This window comes from Hyla sarda, chromosome 7 (assembly GCF_029499605.1).
Source record: "Hyla sarda isolate aHylSar1 chromosome 7, aHylSar1.hap1, whole genome shotgun sequence".
Lineage (NCBI taxonomy): Eukaryota > Metazoa > Chordata > Amphibia > Anura > Hylidae > Hyla > Hyla sarda.
Genome location: NC_079195.1, coordinates 161,102,533 through 161,121,790, shown reverse-complemented (window position 1 = coordinate 161,121,790; position 19,258 = coordinate 161,102,533). Strand labels below are relative to the sequence as shown.

The window sequence follows — 19,258 nt, the reverse complement described above, 5'->3', positions numbered from 1 at the left end:
TGTAGGGAACAAATTTTGTCTTTTTTATATGATTTTTTTTTTTTCAATTTGGAAATGATTAATGTGAGAGGGCAGGGACCTGAAATGTAGCCGTCAACTATAACAATTGGAGAAGGGGCCATGTGCTTTCAAAAATAATATTTTTTCTTCTTTTTTTTATTTAACTTTTTATTTATAATGTACTTTGGGTATTTTAAAGGTGTTCAAGACAAGAAAAGAATGAAAGCCGGCAACTCACCAGTAAAGTTCTTTCTTCAGGCTTTATTCATGCCAACATAATACTCACAAAGACGTACGGGGGGATACTATATCTATTATTTCAGTGACTGTGTGCCTACTCCATTCAGAGCACGCGCTTACAAATGAGGTACATACCAGCCATAAAGTATGGAACTGGATCAAAAAGGGCTATTGCAAAAATTGGATGTTGCTATACTCACGGGGAGGGAAGATGCCGGGGGGTATTTTCTGGACTGTAATGCAAAAGACGATCTACAAGTCATAAGCACAAATACTGCATTACTTGGTTATCTGAAATGGAAATCGCCCTATTCTGGACAGTAAACTCACTCCAGTAATATGTGAACTGCAACCGAGTACCAAGAGGACTGAGCTCCTATAAAGCACCTGCAGTTTATCAAGACGATGCAGTTTTCCTAAATGCCAGGAAAGAGGCACATCAAGAGCATGCATTAAAACTACTGCATATAGTCCTTACTCGCAATAGGATTGAATACGATAAAATCACAGATGATTTATTAAAAGCTACATCAACAGAGCATCTCAAGAGCAGATAAAAAGTTTTTTTTACTAAACTTGAAAATAAACTCGTAGTCACCCAAAATGGAATAAAAACATTAAAACGTGATAAGTTTATAAGTGATAAAAGGGACTACGAGACGGAGACAGCATTCTCTCGAGTAACAAAAACCTCACAAAGTGATCCAGATGTTGCCAAGGGCAACAGAAAGATAAGATTCTACAAAACGCATGCATCAAAGGTATCATCGGAGCACAATAGAAGCTCTCCAAATCCAGCATCATCAAAATTAAACCGTAATGAATTGCATCAAGAAAACGCAGCCCTAGTCCCCATAGGGGAGAAAAAAGAAAAACGAGACGAAGTCGGAGAAAACATCGAGGGCAGAAGAGCCACGACGCAAGAGCACAATAAACGCAAAGCAACCGGATGGAAAACTCTGAATTAGAGAATAATGTGATTAATTTGACAGATGACCCTATTGATGAAGTCACCTTTTCTCTGTTGTCCAGAGGTCTGAACTATGGACTGAATGAAGCATTTAATGAAGTGCGTTTTGAAATCGATCTAGCGAGATCCATGAGGGACATTCATTTGTATAAGTTTTTTTGCAATAAACCTACATTTGAGCAGCAACAAATGACAGCAGAAATACCCATTACTTTAGGTCCTCTATGTTTTTTTCCAAGTGATTTTAATGCCCAAGAGAGGGAATGTGTAGGGTATATGGCACCAGAATTTGAGGATGATCCACTGGAGGGTGGCTCAGAAACAAGGACGCTCAATTATAGAAAATTCATTAAAGGAAAAAAGTCTAAATTCTCTCCACCCATTCCACAAGGTAGCACTCCTGACCTTTTTTCGAGGGCAGTAATGAAGGATGTTAAGTCCATTCTTTACCCTCAGCCAGAATATAATCTTCCAAAAGCTGAATTCCAGGCAATGAAGGCTCTCGAAAAAAGAGATGAGATAGTGGTTATCAGAGCAGACAAGGGAGGCAGTGTAGTCATACAGAAAAAAAGAGTATATCAACGAAGCAGAAAGGCAATTAGCTGACACACATATGCCACCCTGCACACTGATCCAACTCACAAAATCACTAATAATCTAAGGTCATTTCTACATAAATTTGTGGAAAAAGGGGCTATTTCAAAGAAGACAGTTGGATCCCTTATACCCAAATGTCCAAAACCTCCCAAATGGTACCACAAGTCACAAGCCAGCCCCTGGGCAGACCTATAGTCGCGGGGATTGGCTCAGCGACCGAGCACTTATCCCAATATCTAGATTGGTTAATGAATCCCCAATGCCATCCATTCCTTCGTACATAAAGGACACAAGCCACCGACTGAAAATTAAAGAGGATGTTCAATGGGAAGAAAACTATAGTTTGTGTTCTATTGATGTAGTCAGCCTGTACACCCGCATCCTGCATGATGCGGGTGTACAGGCTGTGAGCGAAATGTTACAATTTACTGACATACCTACAGTGGTAGGAGAATTTATAAAGGAGGGTCTAGATTTTGTTCTCAATAATAGCACATTAAAATTTTTTGACCAATGGTACAAACAGGAGACCGGGACACCTATGGGAACCTACGCAAATTTATTTTTAGCTTCTTTCGAGAACAAAGAAATGTATTCCTCCAAAAATCCCTACACACAGTACATAAAAACATACCTTAGGTATGTAGACGATATACTAGTCACATGGTCAGGATCCGAACAACAATTTATGGAATTTGTTCAGTATCTGAATAACGTAAACACAGTTAATATGAATTTCAAACACCAATGGAGATACTCTCGAATTTCTGGACATCAGACTAGTAATTAAAAATAACACACTCATTTCGGATGGTTACAGAAAATCAGTTGCTAAAAACACTCAGCTTCATTATGACAGTTCACATAAATATACAGTTAAAAAGGGCATACCTTACAGACAATTCATTAGACTAAAACGCAATAATTCAATGGAAGAATCATACCAGAAACAAGCAGATGATTATTAAAATGAGCAGAAAAAGAGCAGATAAGAAAAAAAAGACAAGATCTTCTTGATAAAAAAAATTCATTTCTAAAAGGGAAAAAAGGTTTACATTCATCTTCGATAACACGCCAATGAACCAAGCATTAGAAACAGCTATCCGTCGCAATTGGTATGTTATTGAAGCCGATGAAGAAATAAAAGAAATAGCAGTAAGAAAACCCATGATCACATACAGAAAAAATAAAACAAAAGGAGACAGCATAAAAAAAAAAGATCAAAAGAAACAAAAGAAAAAAACTCGGTTGGGTGAGTTTTTGCCACAAGGTAATGCTGCAGAAGCTGTAATTTTTGTAACTATAATTTGGCAGCTAAGAGTTTTAGAATAGGAGCCACCTCACATTCGATATCCAATTTTATCACTTACGAGTCCAAAAGAGTAGTTTACGCCTTGTTCTGTCCATGCGGCTTCTTCTACGTGTGTAAGACAAAGCGATGTCTCTTCGTCCGGATTAGGGAGCATTTCTACCCCATCCGAACAAGGAGACAAGGAAGCCCCCGACTTATGTCCCATGTAGAAGAGGCACACGATAAAAACCCAGAGGTCCTGCAATTTCCAGGTCGTGAAATAGTTGAACCTGTGCCAGGTGAAAACCCAGACACTACACTATTGAAAAGGGAAACACACTGGATAATTTGCTCCAGTGCTATAGGCCCTCTAGGGTTAAATGACCAGACAGACTTGGCAGTGCGCTTCTGACTTTTTGAAACTCCCACCTGATATGTCTGATGTTACGTGTGAAGGTGAAAATGTAGGAACTTTACTGGTGAGTAGCCGGCTTTCATTCTTTTCTTGTGTTGAACATTGTGAACCTGCTGAATGCACATTTCTAGCCAGAGCACCCCCAGTATTTCATTAAGAAGAACAAAGTTAAAAGCACTAACCCAGGTACCTCCAGCAGTTGAGAAGCTGCAGTGCCAAACAGACATTTCTCTATATCTATTATCTTAATAATGTGATTGACAATAAATCCTGTGTAAAATCCTATAACAACTAAATGTTCGTCATTATTGCGGTACTACCACTACTCCCAGCATGGAACAGAGTCTGTTCCATGTTGGGAGCAGTAGTACCTGTGCTAAGGGACTGATCGAAGCTGGTCAGTTTCGATTGTCATTTATAATCTTGAAAATCCCTGCTATTTATAATCCTGAAAATCCCTGCTATGTACTCCGGATGGCCAGTGATGTCAATAGACCAGAAAAAACATCAGAAAAAAAACACAGGTAAAATCAATGGCCATTTTTCAGGCATTTTTTTTTTCTGGCGTATTTAACCCTTAAAAAACGCCAGAACAAAACCTCAGTGGAATTCTAACCTCAATGTGATCATTTCATGTCATGCAAAAAAAAATCACTTTTGGATGCAGTTTTTTTCCTACAAAACTGTATATCAATCTGCTCTATAACATGCTGCCTACAGATTGTACTCATTAGACACATGTTTTTAGCATGACAGGTTCCGTTTAAGAACCACAAAGAACAAGCAATCCCATGCCATAACTGTAGTCATTAAATGGGCACTCTCAGTAAAACAAATTTTTGCTATTGTACTCCTTATGGCAAATAAAATGCCTGATCTAATGTACTTTGTTTAACCCCTTTACGCAAAATCAGGTACAAATACGTTATGATTAGGAATGACTTCCCACATCATCACGTACATGTACCTGATGGAAATAAACTGTCACAGCGCCTCCATGAAGCCAGCAGGGACCAATCGCAGTGGTCCCCGGCCGGCGATCACTGCTATTGGTCCGTCAGTACAGATGGACCAATAGCAGGGATCTGGCGGGGGTCTCCTCCTTCCCCCTCTTCTCTGTCGCTTCACTGTGAGAAGTGGTTGATTGTTCGGGGGGGGCCACCCGCGGGCACTGAGTTAACCCTGTAGATGCTGTGACCGCAGCGTGAATTAGGGTTACAGAGGGAGGGAGCTCTGTCACCATTTGGGGCTCTGCAAAGTTAAAGCAGAGTGCCGATGATTGCCATGGCAACCAGAGGCCTGACACTGGCCTCCGTTGTCATGGCAACATGAGCGAACAGTCCCTAACTGATCTATCCTATGCCTGTCAGTACTGACAAACATAAGCATAATTTAATGTGTACTCCATTGAATTATGTGTATAATAGTGAAAAAAAGTGATTAAAAAAAATTGTGATTTTTTTTTAAATGTGAAAAAATATTAAAAATAATATATTATATATGTATATAATACATTAAGATTATTTAATAGAAGTAATTTACAAATCTGTTTAACTTTCCAGAACCAGTTGATATATAAAAAAAAGTTTTTTTTAGCCTGGAATACCCCTTTAAGGTCAAAACAGGCTATTGAGTAAAGGGATTAAAAAATAAAAAATAAAGATTTCTAAGTGTTATTTGTGTTTTAAAAAAAATTCTGCCACTGTCACTTGTCCAGAGCACATTTTCTCCTTTCTTTTGCACAGACTTTGAACTTCTGCTGGCCTGGCAGAAGTCCAAAAGCAGGAAATGGTGAGGTTGGTGTGTGCAGCCTTATCCAGTAATAGCTCTATCTCACACTGAACTGCTCTGGTCTCTGTGTAGCAGAGGGAGGGAGGAAGTTCTCCCCTGTATGGCTTCAGCTGATGTCACAGCCTGCTGGGTAACACCCCTTTCCTGTCTATGAATCTGACGGAGCAGAAAATGCAGACTGAGACTGAGCAGAAAATACAGAGCAATATCAAGGTAGAAACCTAAGAAATAATAAACATAAATGTGGCATTATACAAGCTCATGAGAAGTACTCTTTAAATCAGCAGTGGAGTCAATAGTGTTGGGAATGCAACAGCATGTACCATATACAGTATTGTGTATTACCATAACTTGACCAGTAGATGGCAGTGTACACTAAGATTACCAGTTGTTTATATCTGTAAAACTTGTTGGTTCTCTCTATTTCTCCTTATACCAAGATGGCTGCTGTTACAGTTATCTAAAGTGTGTTTGCATGTTTGCAATTTAATCCACACAATTAAACCAAGTTCTGCCTCATCACAAGCTACTAGTGTCTTCTCTAATACATAACCAACAGGTTATTGGCCCAGCTCCAGACACTAGAAAAAGGAAAACTACAAGCAAATAAGTGCTGCATCTATGATCCCACCAAATCGAGATCTGCATCCAATTCACTGAAAGATGGCAAGTGCCCTAGATATGAAGTTTGCAATAGCAAAGCTCAACAATACCAACTACCAGCTATGGAAGTTTAAGCTTGAAATGCTGTTATCCAAAGATGACTTGTGGCAGGTACTAGATACACACAGACCCAGCGGCGGATTGACACCACTCAGGGCCCCCGGACCAAATAAAGCAAGGTCCCCCAGCAAGACTCCACCCCTGGCCCCACCTCTGCCCCACCCCTATTCCCGCCCAGTATGTATATGAATATTTGCCATAGAATAGGGGGTGCAGTGCGCTTGAGGCAATGGTGTACTTTGAGGGATGGCAATGCCAATCACCTTAACACCACCAAGCGCTTAAAAACACTGAACTATCCTCCTCCTTTTTATGCCAACTTGGGATCTCTGTCCCCTGTCTGTGATACCCAGTCCAACTTGGCTCCAACCTTCACTCACCTTAAAGGGGTACTAGCGTGCTGACAACTTATCCCCTATCTAAAGGATAGGGGATAAGTTGCCTGATCGCGCGGGGTCCCGCCGCTGGAGACCCCCGCGATCTCGCACTCAGCACCCCGCTCTCATAAGGCCCCGGAGTGAACATCCATTCCGGGTCTGATGACGGGGCCGGTGATCGTGACGTCACAGCTCCGTCCCCTCAATGCAAGTCTATGGCATGCCATAGACTTACATTGAGGGGGCGGAGCGTGATGTCACATGGGGGCGGAGCCGTGACTTCACTATACTCCGGCCCCGTGATTGGCAGTCATCACACCCGGAGCGATGTTCTCTCCAGGGCCTGATGAGAGCGGGGTGCTGCGTGCGAGATTGCGAGAGCGGGGTGCTGCGTTCGAGATCGCGGGAGCGGCGGGACCCCGCGCGATCAGGCAACTTATCCCCTATCCTTTAGATAGGGGATAAGTTGTCAGCACGGTAGTACCCCTTTAAAGGGGTACTCTGGTGGAAAACTTTTTTTTTTAATCAACTGGTGACAGAAAGTATAGCATAACAAGAAACAAATGCACAGCTGCACTCACCGCAAGGGTACCACAACTCCGGCCTCACTCATCCTGTGCCTCCAAACTAACGACCAGGCATATCAGATGTGGAGCGCTCAGAAAAGGCGACTGCCGGCGGTTTCACGCAATCACTATGCGCTTCATCCGGCCTTGCTTACGTCATCGCGCCGTGCTACCTAAAATAGTGCACCTGCTGTGATCATGTGACCAAAAATTACGTCAGCCACAAACAAAAAGGTACGGAAATAATACAAATAATAATAAATCCCTACTACCAAGCTAACCTAAGCTACCGTATTTATCGGGGTATACCACGCACCGGCCTATAACACACACCCTCATTTTACCAAGGATATTTGGGTAAAAAAAGTTTTTTACCCAAATATCCATGGTAAAATGAGGGTGCATGTGTGCGCGTGTATACCCCGATACACCCCCAGGAAAGGCAGGGGGAGAGAGGCCGTCGCTGCCCGCTTCTCTCCCCCTGCCTTTCCTGGGGTCTAGAGCCCTGCTGCCGGCCCTTCTCTCCCCCTGGCTATCGGCGCCGCTGCCCGTTCTGTCCCCCTGACTATCGGTGCCGGCACCCATTGGCGGCGCCGCTGCCCCGTTGCCTCCCCCCATCCCCGGTGGCATAATTACCTGGGTCGGGTCCGCGCTGCTGCAGGCCTCCGGCGCGCGTCCCCTGCGTCGTTGCTATGCACGGCGCGGCACACTGACGTCATGCGCCGCACAGTGCATAGCAACGATGCCGGGGACGCACGCCGGAGGCCTGCAGCAGCGCCGACCCGACCCAGGTAATTATGCCACCGGGGATGGGGGGAGGCAACGGGGCAGCGGTGCCCTTTCTCTCCCCCTGGCTGTCGGCGCCGCTTCTCTCCCCCTGGCTATCGGCGCCGGCACCGATAGTCAGGGGGACAGAACGAGCAGCGGCGCCGATAGCCAGGGGGAGAGAAGGGCCGGCAGCAGCGCTCTAGACCCCAGGAAAGGCAGGGGGAGAGAAGCGGGCAGCGACGGCCTCTCTCCCCCTGACTTTCCTGTGGGTGTATCGGCGTATAACACGCACATAGACTTTAGGCTAAAAATTTTAGCCTAAAAAGTGCGTGTTATACGCCGATAAATACGGTACCTAATCAAACTATGCTGACACTAAATTATAAAAAAGGGGATAAATCCAATCTATCATTGAGCCCCAAGGGGCCCTGCGCATCCAGTGTTAAAATCCAATGCGCCTCAGCTTGCAGCAAAGCCCGCCTCCTGTCCAATCTTCTCGGACCTTTATCAATATGCATCAGGCCCCCAAATTTCAAACTCTCACAGTTTCCCTTGTGCATCTCATGCATGTGATTTACAAAACGGGGAGACCCTCCTCCTTTTCTTACAGAATACAGGTGACAGAAAGTTAAACAGATTTGTAAATTACTTCTATTAAAAAAATCTTAATCCTTCCAGTACTTATTAGCGGCTGTATACTACAGAGGAAATTCTTTTCTTTTTGGATTTCTTTTCTGTCACAACTACAGTGCTCTCTGCTGACACCTCTGTCCATTTTAGGAAATTTCTCCTGCTCTGGACAGTTCCTAGAATGGACAGAGGTGTCAGCAGAGAGCACCGTGGTCCTGACAGAAAAGAAATCCAAAAAGAAAAGTATTTCCTCTGTAGTATACAGCCGTGAATAAATACTGGAAGGATTAAGATTTTTTTAATAGAAGTAATTTATAAATCTGTTTAACTTTCTAGCATCAGTTGATTAGAAAAAAAAAACAACATAAAGTTTTTCACCAGAGTACCTGCACCTTTTACCGCTCACTACATAATGGCACAGCCATATATATATATCTCGTATCTCTGACTGTGCCATCATATAGAGAGCGGTGAAAGGCAAGTAAAAAATAGCAACTAGTCCATTCATAAGTCACACACTTTACCTTTTTTGCCCCCTGCTTGGGTGAGGCCTCTGAGATTTATTACTGAATTAGCACAGCAGCACAGAGTATTTCTGGAGGGAACTGTAGTGAGGCAGACTGTCTGCCTAACTACAGTCCCTGCCAGAAATACTCTGTGCTGCTGGGAAGCCTACTCCACCTTCTACCTGCCTTTCACTGCCCCCTACATGATGGTACAGTCAGAGATATGTTATATTTCACATAAAACTTATTAGCCAGACTGTGCCATCGTGTAGGGAGCGGTGAAAGGCAGGGAGAAGATACATACAAATGTACAATTCATAAGCCACCCACCTGGCCAGGCTAGCCTGTTCTGGGTCCATGCAGATGTCGACAGAGAAGGCCGGCAGAGAGATCAGGGCCCTTCTTCTGGAGGGCTCTGTACACTGAGGACAAGCGGGGCTCTGTACACTGAGGACAAGCGGGGCTCTGTACACTGAGGACAAGTGGGGCTCTGTACACTGAGGACAAGAGGGGCTCCGTACACTGAGGACAAGAGGGGCTCCGTACACTGAGGACAAGCGGGGCTCCGTACACTGAGGACAAGCGGGGCTCCGTACACTGAGGACAAGCGGGGCTCCGTACACTGAGGACAAGCGGAGCTCCGTACACTGAGGACAAGCGGGGATCTGTACACTGAGGACAAGCGGGGATCTGTACACTGAGGACAAGCGGGGCCCCCCTTACACTGAGGACAGGCAGGGCCCCCCTTACACTGAGGACAGGCAGGGCCTTCTTCTGGAGGGCTCTGTACACTGAGGACAAGCGGGGCTCTGTACACTGAGGACAAGCGGGGCTCTGTACACTGAGGACAAGCGGGGCTCCGTACACTGAGGACAAGAGGGGCTCCGTACACTGAGAACAAGAGGGGCTCCGTACACTGAGGACAAGCGGGGCTCCGTACACTGAGGACAAGCGGGGCTCCGTACACTGAGGACAAGCGGGGCTCCGTACACTGAGGACAAGCGGGGCTCCGTACACTGAGGACAAGCGGAGCTCCGTACACTGAGGACAAGCAGGGATCTGTACACTGAGGACAAGCAGGGATCTGTACACTGAGGACAAGCAGGGATCTGTACACTGAGGACAAGCGGGGCCCCCCTTACACTGAGGACAGGCAGGGCCCCCCTTACACTGAGGACAGGCAGGGCCCCCCTTACACTGAGGACAGGCAGGGCCCCCCTTACACTGAGGACAGGCAGGGCCCCCCTTACACTGAGGACAGGCAGGGCCCCTCTTACACTGAGGACAGGCAGGGGCCCCCTTACACTGAGGACAGGCAGGGGCCCCCTTACACTGAGGAGAGGCAGGGCCCCCTTACACTGAGGACAGGCAGGGCACCCCTTACACTGAGGACAGTCAGGGCCCCCCTTACACTGAGGACAGGCAGGGCCCCCCTTACACTGAGGACAGGCAGGGACACCCTTACACTGAGGACAGGCAGGGACCCCCTTACACTGAGGACAGGCAGGGACCCCCTTACACTGAGGACAGGCAGGGACCCCCTTACACTGAGGACAGACAGGGACCCCCTTACACTAAGGACAGGCAGGGAACCCCTTACACTGAGGACAAGCAGGGACCCCCTTACACTGAGGACAGGCTGGGACCCCCTTACACTGAGGACAGGCAGGGACCCCCTTACACTGAGGACAGGCAGGGACCCCCTTACACTGAGGACAGGCAGGGCCCCCCATACACTGAGGACAGGCAGGGCCAGCATACTCCACTTCGGCGGCGGCAGCAGCAGTGAACCTCGGCACTGCCGCGTTGAGACGTGAAGGGGCGTGGCTTAAGCTGAGGACCGCGGCTTAAGCGCGGCGGGCCCGGCTATTCAAAAAATAATATTTTTTTTTTTAAGATTTCATGACAGGCGGCGGACAGCGGGCCCTTTTCCAAGCGGGCCTTCGGACGAGGTCCAGTTGGACCGGCCTGTCAGTCCGCTCCTGCACAGACCCAATGACAACCTGGAAGAATGGGACAGGAAAAAGAGGCAAGCAAAAGCAGTCATAAGCCTGTTAGTGGAGGACAATCAACTCATTCATATAAGGAAAGAAAACACAGTTAAAGATATGTGGACTACATTGTATGAACGTGCAAACCTACAGGCATGGCCTTAAATGTTGGCACCCCTGAAATTTTTCAAGAAAATTAAGTATTTCTCACAGAAAAGAATTGCAGTGACACATGTTTTGCTATACACATGTTTATTCACTTTGTGTGTATTGAAACTAAACCAAAAAAGGAGGAAAGAAAGCAAATTGGACATAATGTCAAACCAAGGTCCAAAAATGGGCTGGACAAAATTATTGGCACCCTTTCAAAATTGTGGATAAATAAGATTGTTTCAAGCATGTGATCTCCTTTAAACTCACCTGGAGCAAGTAACAGGTGTGGGCAATATAAAAATCACCCCTGAAAGCAGATAAAAAGGAGAGAAGTTCACTAAGTCTTTGCATTGTGTGTCTGTGTGCCACACTAAGCATGGACAACAAAAAGAGAAGAGAACTGTCTGAGGACTTTAGAACCAAAATTGTGGAAAAATATCAACAATCTCAAGGTTACAAGTCCCTCTCTAGAGATCTAGATTTGCCTTATTCCACAGTGCGCAACATTATCAAGAAGTTTACAACCCATGGCACTGTAGCAAATCTCCCTAGGCGTGGACAGAAGAGACAAATTGATGAAAGGTGTCAACGCAGGATAGTCCAGAGGGTAGATAAGCATTCCCAAACAAGTTCCAAAGATATTCAAGCTGTCCTGCAGGCTCAGGAAGCATCAGTGTCAGCGCGAACATCCGTTGACATTTAAATGAAATGAAACGCTATGGCGGGAGACCCAGGAAGACCCCACTGCTGAGACATAAAAAAGCAGGACTACATTTTTCCAAAATGAACTTGAGTAAGCCAAAAATCCTTCTGGGAAAACGTCTTGTGGACAGATGAGACCAAGTTGGAGCTTTTTGGTAAAGCACAACATTCTACTATTTACTGAGAAGGGAATGACCAAGAGTGCTGCAACCTTTCTTTCTTTTTTGTACACTCTGTATTTGCCACAGCAGCGTGCACCTGTGTATTAGGTAGTTGTGCTGGCTATTTTTCTTTTTTGTGTTTTTGCTTTACAAGCAAGGGGGAATGACACCCTCTCTAGCCATGCACCCCTCCCTGTTCACAGGAGGTTTTAAATTGGTAGTGGATCCTGCATGTCACCCAGTCAGAGGCCATATGCCCAGCAGAAGGTGAGTGAATTAAGCATGTCAGGGTCCCATCCAAAATGGGGCCACCTCATAGGAGGTTTTTAATTTCAATTTGATAGTGGATCCTGCATGTCCCCCAGTCAGAGGCCATATGCCCAACAGAAGGTGAATTGATTTAGCATGTTATGGTCCCATCCGAAATGAGGCCACCTCCGCGTGGTGGATGGGGGGAGACGTTTTGATCAAAAAGTGTGCTAAGAGCCTCCATTTTTTGGCCAAGAGTGCTGCTGCAACCTTTATTTCTTTTTTGTACAGAAAATTTAATGAGGCCTACAAAGAAAAGGACACAGTACTTACAGTGAAATATGGTGGAGGTTCAATGATGTTTTGGGGTTGTTTTGCTGCCACTGGCACTGGGTGCCTTGAATGTGTGCAAGGCATCATGAAATCTGAGGATTACCAACAGATTTTTGGTCGTACTGCACAGCCCAGTGTCAGAAAGCTGGGTTTGCATCTGAGATCTTGGGTCTTCCAGCAGGACATGTAACAACAACTTTAGGGGAAACTCCCCCAAATGGGTACCCTTAAACTAGATCCCTCCCTATTAAAATTTAACTTTCATTTATTACTATTGAAATTCAATTAGAAGTGTTTGAAGTGCAGTTAGCAATGTATCCACTAGATGTCAGGACCACACAATGTTTAAAACCACAGCTCCAGTCTCCCTATAGTATCGTTTATGAATAAGTGACCGCTGTGCTGATATTAATAAAGTGCACTATTGTTGGATGGCCTCTCAGTTCCAGCACATTTGTAGGCTGCCACTTAGGAGACTGTAGAGCTGTCACTTAGGAGACAATTAGCCAGTGCCTTTAACGTTTCACTTGACCCCAAGCTTCCTCAGAAAGGACTGGTGGCTAATGGCCAGCGGGCGTGCTAATCCGACTTATATAAACTGGCGTCTGATGTAATTACCAGATGCCGAGCTTCCCTGCTCCAATCAGGTGCGAGAGTTACCCGCATGTGATTGTGATACGGTCTCTGGTTCATCAGAGTGCGGCGCACATGTCAATGGGCTGACAGCGCATGTGTCGATTTCCGCGCATGTCAGCAGACTTAGAATCTCGCCGTGATATATGTCAAGGTGCGGAAGCGCCGGATATTCCGCGCATGTCATAGGACTTTATGGAATACCGTTGTGCATCGGAGTCACTGCGCCGGTGCTAGAGCGTCCTACGTTTGATATATGACTTGGTCCATGAACTGGCGTAGATTCTATATTTAAATTTTAATCATTCCGGTGTTATAAAGATTTAATCATACTACAAAAAAGACAAAAAGGAGCGCTCCATGGTGCAATAAATAACATATGTGGGAATGCTAATAATGATAGAGCACTTACCAATGTAAGTTGTGCAAAGGCCAGCACAACTCATAGGCGTGCGCAGCCTTTTGCATTAGGGTGTGCACCCTAAAGCACAAACTCACTCCGCGCACACGTGCGTGTGTTTATGTATATATATATATATATATATATATATATATATATATATATATATATACACATACATATACACACACACTCTCTTGCTTGCATAGTGTAGGAGGATTGGATCCAGGGCTGGTTTTAGGCTTACCATGGCCATGGGCAAAATCAGAAGTGGGGTCCCAAAAGTCGTAATAGTGCACTAATCAGATTAGCACATTTTTGGTCACTTCAAATACCATAAAAAATATCTAAAAAGCAAAAAAAAAAAAAAAATGGTACCGATAAAAATCACAGCGCTAAAAATGACCCTCATACATCCCCATATACAGAAAAATAAAAGTGCTATAGGGATCAGAATAGTACAATTTCATATTTTTGTATTCACATTAGGTTGGCAGCATAGTTCCCCCACATTAGGTTGGCAGTATAAATCTCCCACATTAGGATGGAGATATATTTCCCCCACATTAGGTTGGCAGTATAGTTCCCCCACATTAGGTTAGTAGTACAGTCCCCCCACATTAGGTTGGCAGTATAGTTCCCCCACATTAGGTTAGTAGTACAGTTCCCCCACATTAGGTTGGCAGTATAGTTTGCCCACATTAGGTGCAGTACAGTTCCCCCACATTAGGTGCAGTATAGTTTGCCCACATTAGGTGCAGTACAGTTCCCCCACATTAGGTTGGCAGTATAGTTCCCCCACATTAGGTTAGTAGTACAGTTCCCCCACATTAGGTTGGCAATATAGTTCCCCCACATTAGGTTAGTAGTACAGTTCCCCCACATTAGGTTGGCAGTATAAATCTCCCACATTAGGATGGAAATATATTTCCCCCACATTAGGTTGGCAGTATAGTTCCCCCACATTAGGTTAGTAGTACAGTTCCCCCACATTAGGTGCAATATAGTTCCCCCACATTAGGTGCAGTACAGTTCCCCCACATTAGGTGCAGTATAGTTATAATTGTAGGGAGGAGGGCAAGTCTAGAATTTACCATGAGGCTTACGGGACTAATTCTACCCCTGATCTTATATTTGCCAAGGGGTTCAATGGGCGGAGCCAAAGGGTTGTCAAAATTAGGTTTTTCCTAGAGTATCAAAAATCCATGCACCAGCCCTGACTAGACCTCCCACTTGTGTGTTTGTTTGCTGGTGTTTATAGGGATGCATTTGATGTGAATTTGAAAAAAAATTGTAAGTTGAATGGTACAACTCATGTTTTTCTTTACTTGGCAAACAAAAGAACGCTTTTACTATAAGATGGTGGCACAGAGGGGGGAATATTCCAAATTGAATTTTTTTTTTGCAACAGATTGGTTGAAAAAGTGATGCGGCACCCAGCAAGCTTGTAGCAGCATGCACGTTGTAGTTTTGGGTCTGCAGCTGACCCAAAACTAGGACTCCCAGCATGTTGCACCATAATCTAAATTGTACTCCTATATAGCGCAAGATGTGTGGAGTTGTAGTTTTGGTCATCATAGATTGTATCAGGGCATGCTGGGAATTGTAGTTGGTAACTGCACCTCCCAGCATTGCATTCCTTCAAGGAATGCAATGCTGGGATTTGCAGTTACCAACTACAATTCCCAGCATGCCCTGATACAATATATGGTGACCAAAACTACAACTCCCATTATGTTGCACTATACTATAATATAGGTTATATGGTGCTACATGCTGGGGGGGAGCTGTAGTTTTGGGTCAGCTGCAGAGATATAGGCTGGAATCTGGATCAAGGAAATTTCTCAAACCAGATTCCAGCCTATATCTCTGCAGCTGAACAGAAACTACAGCTCCCCCCAAATTAATTTTGGGTCAGCGGCAAAACCATAGGCTGTATCAGCCTGATACAGTCTATGGTTTTGCAGCTGACCCAAAACACTACAACTCCCATTATGTTGCACTATACTCCTGAGTCCTGGGGAAGCAATGCATTAATTTTGGGACAGCTGCAGAGCAGACCAAGATTGTATCAGGGCATGCTGGGAGTTGCAGTTACTATCTGTAATGCCCAGCATGCCCTGATACAGCTTATTGTTTTGCAGCTGACTCAAAACTACAACTCCCATTATGTTGCACTATACTATAATATATGTTATATGGTGCTACATGCACCATATAACATATATTATAGTATAGTGCAACATAATGGGAGTTGTAGTTTTGAGTCAGCTGCAAAACAATAAGCTGTATCAGGGCATGCTGGGCATTACAGATAGTAACTGCAACTCCCAGCATGCCCTGATACAATCTTGGTCTGCTCTGCAGCTGTCCCAAAATTAATGCATTGCTTCCCCAGGACTCAGGAGTATAGTGCAACATAATGGGAGTTGTAGTGTTTTGGGTCAGCTGCAAAACCATAGACTGTATCAGGCTGATACAGCCTATGGTTTTGCCGCTGACCCAAAATTAATTTTGGGACAGCTGCAGAGTAACCGAGATTGTATCAGGGCATGCTTGGAGTTGCAGTTATTACTAACTGTAATGCCCAGCATACCCTGATACTATCATATGATCATTTCAACATATGATGGCCTCTCAGAGCCCATCGTATGTTGAAGGCAGCCTCGACATATGATGCTGCTGTGTGTCGGGCCATCGTACAAACAGCTATCTGACAGCGCTGACAACTTCAGCAACTGACAGATAGTTGTTTAATGTGCCCCGTGTGTCCCGTTCTGCCTCCTGTTACTCACATGCTGTCCTGCTAACTCATACAGGCTTCCACTGTGAGCTCTGTGTAAGCCCCCCCCCCCAGTGCCACCATAGCCAATAGCCTGCAGCATCTTGCTGCAGGCATCCAATGAGCTGCTGGCTGCCCTCCCCTTCCTTTCCTATAGAGCTGTAGTCGGCAGGATCGTAATGGAGGACATTCTGTCTCCCCTGAAGGTATTTAAAGAACTGTAGAGTACTGTATGCGATGTCACACGTCACATACAATACATATACACACTATACATCCCATACATCAATGTTTCCCTATCAGTGTGCCTCCAGCTGTTGCAAAACTATAACTCCCAGCATGCCCAGACAGTCAATGGCTGTACATGCATGCTGGGAGTTGTAGTTGTGCAACAGCTGGAGGCACCCTGGTTTGTTAAACACTCCCCATACACTCCACATACAATGGTTATCCCAGAACCAATTAGCAGTTTCCCATAGAGATATGTATTCAACATACAATGGTTCCAAGGCCCCAGAACCAATTACCATTTTTACATAGACATATGTACTCGACATATGATGGTTTCAACATAAGATGGTTCTCCTGGAACCAATTAATATCATATGTTGAGGGACCACTGTATATGTAGCCTACATACAGGGCTGGCATCAGAAATTTTGGGGCCCCTTACACAGCTTGTAGTCACTCTACATGATGCCCCTCATTTTGCCCCCATTGTATATTACCCCCCTCATTTTGTCCCTATTGTATATTATGCTGCTCATAATGCTCCACCTTTCTATATTACCCCTTGATATTGCTCCTCTTTCTATATTACCCCCCTCATATTGCTCCCAAGGGGGGGTAGCTTGAAACCACAGGGCTTTGATGCAAAACATTTCCCTGGATAGTGTGGTAGGTAGCTAACCAGTTAAGTAGGTAGGAAGGAAGACAACCAGGTAGGTATGCAGTTAGGTTGCCAGGTAGTTAGGTAGAGAAATAGCCAGGTACCCAAATAGATAGGTTGCTAGGTTGGCAGGTAGTTTGGTAGAAAGATAGCAAGGTAGGTGGTCAGGTATAAAAAACAGGTAGGTATAGCCAGGTAGGTAGATATATAGATTGCCAGGTAGGTATGAAGACATGTAGGTACGTAGTTAGCTAGGTTGCCAGGTAGGTAGCCAGTTAGTATCCTAGGTTGCCCGGTAGGTAGGTAGGTAGCTAGGTAGGAAGACTGTAAGACAGGTAGATACGTAGGTGGGAATACACTCAGGTAGGTAGGCAGCAGGTGGTGGAATAAATCTCTCAAAAAGTAGCATGGGTAATACAATGTTTCTCAGCTGTCCGGGCATGCTGGGAGTTGTAGTTTTGATAAAGCTGGAGACACCCTGGTTGGGAAACACTGCTCTTTGTTGGTTTGGTTCGCGTTGGTGATGTCGGGCTGGTGATGTCGGGCTGGTGATGTCGGGGATGTCCAGTGGGGCTGGGGTTTAGTATTGAGGGAAAAAAAAGTCCTGCAGCAGGGGGCCGCGGTGATTAGGGTATGCCTGTGCACACCCGGCACACCCTGTGCGCGCGCCTATGGCACAACTTGGATGATAGCATGAAGCAGATCCCTCTGCTGCCACTCCACAATAAAAGCAATTAAAAAACCAACGACCTCCAGACCAGTGGATAGTAGGGCGCTGAGGGACCAGGCAACAGTAGAAGCAATCAGCTTTATATGCATGTTGGGAATAAAGCTGATAGCTTGTACTGTTGCTGTACTGTAGGTTGTTGCTTGTACTGTAGGTTGTTGGTTTTTTAATAAAGATTTAATGACATTCTAGATGGTGCATGTATGCTCAGTGAGTGCCTGACAGTTAATTCCCAGATACATAGTGTAAATACTATATATGTATAAAGCATTAGATATGTGTTATCATATAACTTTCTTTATGTTTAAACAATTAATTTTGCTGTAAACATAAACACCTATCCCATTTACCAGAGTGAATACTATTATGTTAAAGTGAACCCATAAATTGTGCCCAAAAAAAAAAAAAAAATATTGATTAAAGGGAAAGGAGAGGGGGGGGGGAGGGGGTTTCCGTTCATAGGCACAAGTAAGGTTAATTGCAGTGGGCAATTCTTCAGGGCTAGGCAACTCCGCAGATTTCCATCTGTGAAGGAGGATTGTTTTAGCTATAATGTAGAAGAGACAAAGCAGGGCTCTTCCATTGGTCGGGAGTGTGTCAAGTCCTATCATAAGGAGGACCGACTGGGGGTTCCATGGAAAGGTCCACGGAAGGAGGTCTATAAGGAGTGATTTGCAAGCGTCCCAATAAGATTGGATTTTGGGGCAGGTCCACAGGATATGCAGAAGAGACCCCGTGTTCATACATCCCCTCCAACATTGACGAGAGGCAGTAGGGTACATCAATGCCAACTCATCTGGGGTGTAGTACCACCGTAAAATTGTTTTAGTAGCAGATTCAACATGCGAGGTACATTTTAAGTGCAAGCGTAACATCCTAAATGATCTCTGCCACTCCTCAGTTGAGAATGTCATATTCAAATCCTTTTCCCAGCTGCGGAGCGGGTATGATTTGGTGAAGTGGGCAGAGTGATTCAGGAGGTTATATATGGGTTTTAAGCCCCTTTGGGAGCCCGATAGATATAGGAAGGCTAAGATAGTCATCTGGAGACCAGATGGCGTGAGTCCCCCCAGTAGATGGCGTAATTGCAGGTATTTATAAAAATCTGAGGCTGGTAGGGAGTGTCGCTGGGATAATTCTCCAAATGGGAGGAGAATGCCCGAGGCCATAACGTCCCTGACTGAATTGATCCCCCCAATCCAACCCCGCAAGTTCATGTGTGGTATCAGTGCCTGAATCAAGGAGAATGGCAGTCGGGAGATATCAGGGTTAGTGTCGGGAATGGCTAATTTATGAAGTGAGGTCCAAGCCTTAAGGGAGGCATACACCACCGGCCCCAAGCCACTAGGAGTGGGTAGGTTCCA

At 45.1% G+C, this 19,258-nt stretch overlaps 1 protein-coding gene across 2 annotated transcripts in view; it reads right to left on the bottom strand.

The window, feature by feature from the left end:
- The window catches only part of UNC93B1 (unc-93 homolog B1, TLR signaling regulator), a 153,020-nt gene that overhangs the window by 116,886 nt on the left and 16,876 nt on the right, over nt 1–19,258 (bottom strand). Inside the window, exon 1 of one of the 2 annotated variants that reach the window (XM_056531137.1) lies at nt 6,025–6,049. The exons of the other annotated variant lie outside the window; for it this stretch is intronic. The gene's annotated coding sequence lies outside the window, so the exon portion shown is untranslated. Of the gene's footprint in view, nt 1–6,024; nt 6,050–19,258 lie in introns of those variants that run through there. 2 annotated transcript variants of the gene reach the window in all.